This window comes from Mytilus edulis, unplaced genomic scaffold, assembly GCF_963676685.1.
Source record: "Mytilus edulis unplaced genomic scaffold, xbMytEdul2.2 SCAFFOLD_727, whole genome shotgun sequence".
NCBI classification, from domain to species: domain Eukaryota; kingdom Metazoa; phylum Mollusca; class Bivalvia; order Mytilida; family Mytilidae; genus Mytilus; species Mytilus edulis.
This window is the reverse complement of record NW_027267102.1, coordinates 5,001-10,000: the sequence shown is the minus strand read 5'-3', so window position 1 is coordinate 10,000 and position 5,000 is coordinate 5,001.

Here is a 5,000-nt window from a genome sequence, read left to right as displayed (position 1 = left end):
CGGGCTACCGCGGGTCTCGACGGCTGGGAAGGTACGCGGTCGGCCTGCTAGCGGGCTACCGCGGGTCTCGACGGCTGGGAAGGTACGCGGTCGGCCTGCTAGCGGGCTACCACGGGTAAAGGTACGTGGACGGCCTGCTAGCGGGCTACCGCGGCTCTCGACGGCGGGGAAGGTACACGGTCGGCCTGCTAGCGGGCTACCGCGGATAAAAGGTACGTGGTCGGCCTGCTAGCGGGCTACCACGGGTAAAGGGACGTGGACGGGCCTGCTAGCGGGCTACCACGGGTAAAAGTAAGCGGACGGCCTGCTAGCGGGCTACCGCGGCTCTCGACGGCGGGGAAGGTACACGGTCGGCCTGCTAGCGGGCTACCGCGGATAAAAGGTACGTGGACGGCCTGTTAGCGGGCTACCACGGGTAAAAGTAAGCGGACGGCCTGCTAGCGGGCTGCCGCGGGTCTCGACGGCTGGGAAGGTACGCGGTCGACCCGCTAGCGGGCTACCGCGGGTAAAGGTACTCGGACGGCCTGCTAGCGGGCTACCACGGGTCTCGACGGCTGGGAAGGTACGCGGTCGACCCGCTAGCGGGCTACCGCGGGTAAAGGTACTCGGACGGCCTGCTAGCGGGCTACCGCGGGTCTCGACGGCTGGGAAGGTACGCGGTCGACCCGCTAGCGGGCTACCGCGGGTAAAGGTACTCGGACGGCCTGCTAGCGGGCTGCCGCGGGTCTCGACGGCTGGGAAGGTACGCGGTCGACCCGCTAGCGGGCTACCGCGGGTAAAGGTACTCGGACGGCCTGCTGGCGGGCTGCCGCGGGTCTCGACGGCTGGGAAGGTACGCGGTCGACCCGCTAGCGGGCTACCGCGGGTAAAGGTACTCGGACGGCCTGCTAGCGGGCTACCGCGGGTCTCGACGGCTGGGAAGGTACGCGGTCGACCCGCTAGCGGGCTACCGCGGGTAAAGGTACTCGGACGGCCTGCTAGCGGGCTACCGCGGGTCTCGACGGCTGGGAAGGTACGCGGTCGACCCGCTAGCGGGCTACCGCGGGTAAAGGTACTCGGACGGCCTGCTAGCGGGCTGCCGCGGGTCTCGACGGCTGGGAAGGTACGCGGTCGACCCGCTAGCGGGCTACCGCGGGTAAAGGTACTCGGACGGCCTGCTAGCGGGCTGCCGCGGGTCTCGACGGCTGGGAAGGTACGCGGTCGACCCGCTAGCGGGCTACCGCGGGTAAAGGTACTCGGACGGCCTGCTAGCGGGCTACCGCGGGTCTCGACGGCTGGGAAGGTACGCGGTCGACCCGCTAGCGGGCTACCGCGGGTAAAGGTACTCGGACGGCCTGCTAGCGGGCTACCGCGGGTCTCGACGGCTGGGAAGGTACGCGGTCGACCCGCTAGCGGGCTACCGCGGGTAAAGGTACTCGGACGGCCTGCTAGCGGGCTACCGCGGGTCTCGACGGCTGGGAAGGTACGCGGTCGACCCGCTAGCGGGCTACCGCGGGTAAAGGTACTCGGACGGCCTGCTAGCGGGCTACCGCGGGTCTCGACGGCTGGGAAGGTACGCGGTCGACCCGCTAGCGGGCTACCGCGGGTAAAGGTACTCGGACGGCCTGCTGGCGGGCTACCGCGGGTCTCGACGGCTGGGAAGGTACGCGGTCGACCCGCTAGCGGGCTACCGCGGGTAAAGGTACTCGGACGGCCTGCTGGCGGGCTACCGCGGGTCTCGACGGCTGGGAAGGTACGCGGTCGACCCGCTAGCGGGCTACCGCGGGTAAAGGTACTCGGACGGCCTGCTAGCGGGCTACCGCGGGTCTCGACGGCTGGGAAGGTACGCGGTCGACCCGCTAGCGGGCTACCGCGGGTAAAGGTACTCGGACGGCCTGCTGGCGGGCTACCGCGGGTCTCGACGGCTGGGAAGGTACGCGGTCGACCCGCTAGCGGGCTACCGCGGGTAAAGGTACTCGGACGGCCTGCTGGCGGGCTACCGCGGGTCTCGACGGCTGGGAAGGTACGCGGTCGACCCGCTAGCGGGCTACCGCGGGTAAAGGTACTCGGACGGCCTGCTGGCGGGCTACCGCGGGTCTCGACGGCTGGGAAGGTACGCGGTCGACCCGCTAGCGGGCTACCGCGGGTAAAGGTACTCGGACGGCCTGCTGGCGGGCTACCACGGGTCTCGACGGCTGGGAAGGTACGCGGTCGACCCGCTAGCGGGCTACCGCGGGTAAAGGTACTCGGACGGCCTGCTGGCGGGCTACCACGGGTCTCGACGGCTGGGAAGGTACGCGGTCGACCCGCTAGCGGGCTACCGCGGGTAAAGGTACTCGGACGGCCTGCTGGCGGGCTACCACGGGTCTCGACGGCTGGGAAGGTACGCGGTCGACCCGCTAGCGGGCTACCGCGGGTAAAGGTACTCGGACGGCCTGCTAGCGGGCTACCACGGCACTCGACGACAGGGAAGGTACGTGGTCGACCTGCTAGCGGGCTACCACGGGTAAAAGGTACGTGGTCGACCTGCTAGCGGGCAACCACGGGTAAAAGGTACGTGGTCGGCCTGCTAGCGGGCTACCACGGGGAAAGGTACGTGGCAGGCCGACCACGTACCTTTACCCGCGGTCGAGACCCGCGGTAGCCCGCTAGCAGGCTTACCAAGTGGCCACAGAGAGGTATTGTGCCCATTATAAGGGCCACCGTGCCGTTTTCAGCTCCAGAGACAAGCCCTACAGCTTGTCTCTGGGACCTTATATGGTCCGCGTTGGAGCATATATGGTCCGGGCTGGACCATATATGAACCAAACCTCTCTCTGACGCGACTTGTTGGATTAGGGTTAGGGTTAGGGTTAGGGTTAGGGTTAGGGTTAGGGTTAGGGTTAGGGTTAGGGTTAGGGTTAGGGTTAGGGTTAGGGTTAGGGTTAGGGTTAGGGTTAGGGTTAGGGCTAAGGTTAGGGTTAGGGTTAGGGTTAGGGTTAGGGTTAGGGTTAGGGTTAGGGTTAGGGTTAGGGTTAGGGTTAGGGTTAGGGTTAGGGTTAGGGTTAGGGTTAGGGTTAGGGTTAGGGTTAGGGTTAGGGCTAGGGTTAGGGCTAGGCTTAGCACCCACTGTAACCCTAGCTTATGTCCTGACAACCCTAGTTCAAACCTTCGCGAAGGTGTCGAACGCAAGCACACGGCCGATCAAGAGGGTGTACGATGCCTGCCTTCGTTACCTGAAATTTTATCGTATCATGGAGAGACCTGCTGTAATATTCTTACGTGCGGCTTCCCGATGACAAAAAAATTGTTGAGACATACTTTTTGACTGGGGCATAGTTGGCCGAGACACTTACGTTCGGCTTCCCGATGAAAAAATTCCCCAGGGTCAACATTTTTTACCGACGATAAAGTGGGCCGAGAGACCCGCGGTAGTCCGCCCGCATCTAACGTGCGACACCTCGATGAAAATTTCACCCTCGTAAAAAATTTTTACCGAGGGTATAGTTTGCCGGCCTCGATGGTCGAGAGACCCGCGGTAGCCCGTCCGCGTCTAACGTGCGACACCTCGATGAAAATTTCACCCTCGTAAAAAAATTTTACCGAGGGTATAGTTTGCCGGCCTCGATGGTCGAGAGACCCGCGGTAGCTCGTCCGCGTCTAACGTGCGACACCTCGATGAAAATTTCACCCTCGTAAAAATTTTTTACCGAGGGTATAGTTTGCCGGCCTCGATGGTCGAGAGACCCGCGGTAGCCCGTCCGCGTCTAACGTGCGACACCTCGATGAAAATTTCACCCTCGTAAAAATTTTTTACCGAGGGTATAGTTTGCCGGCCTCGATGGTCGAGAGACCCGCGGTAGCTCGTCCGCGTCTAACGTGCGACACCTCGATGAAAATTTCACCCTCGTAAAAAATTTTTTACCGAGGGTATAGTTTGCCGGCCTCGATGGTCGAGAGACCCGCGGTAGCCCGTCCGCGTCTAACGTGCGACACCTCGATGAAAATTTCACCCTCGTAAAAAATTTTTACCGAGGGTATAGTTTGCCGGCCTCGATGGTCGAGAGACCCGCGGTAGCCCGTCCGCGTCCAACGTGCGACACCTCGATGAAAATTTCACCCTCGTAAAAATTTTTTTACCGAGGGTATAGTTTGCCGGCCTCGATGGTCGAGAGACCCGCGGTAGCCCGTCCGCGTCCAACGTGCGACACCTCGATGAAAATTTCACCCTCGTAAAAATTTTTTTACCGAGGGTATAGTTTGCCGGCCTCGATGGTCGAGAGACCCGCGGTAGCCCGTCCGCGTCCAACGTGCGACACCTCGATGAAAATTTCACCCTCGTAAAAATTTTTTTACCGAGGGTATAGTTTGCCGGCCTCGATGGTCGAGAGACCCGCGGTAGCCCGTCCGCGTCCAACGTGCGACACCTCGATGAAAATTTCACCCTCGTAAAAATTTTTTTACCGAGGGTATAGTTTGCCGGCCTCGATGGTCGAGAGACCCGCGGTAGCCCGTCCGCGTCCAACGTGCGACACCTCGATGAAAATTTCACCCTCGTAAAAATTTTTTTACCGAGGGTATAGTTTGCCGGCCTCGATGGTCGAGAGACCCGCGGTAGCCCGTCCGCGTCCAACGTGCGACACCTCGATGAAAATTTCACCCTCGTAAAAATTTTTTTACCGAGGGTATAGTTTGCCGGCCTCGATGGTCGAGAGACCCGCGGTAGCCCGTCCGCGTCTAACGTGCGACACCTCGATGAAAATTTCACCCTCGTAAAAATTTTTTTACCGAGGGTATAGTTTGCCGGCCTCGATGGTCGAGAGACCCGCGGTAGCCCGTCCGCGTCTAACGTGCGACACCTCGATGAAAATTTCACCCTCGTAAAAATTTTTTTACCGAGGGTATAGTTTGCCGGCCTCGATGGTCGAGAGACCCGCGGTAGCCCGTCCGCGTCTAACGTGCGACACCTCGATGAAAATTTCACCCTCGTAAAAATTTTTTTACCGAGGGTATAGTTTGCCGGCCTCGATGGTCGAGAGACC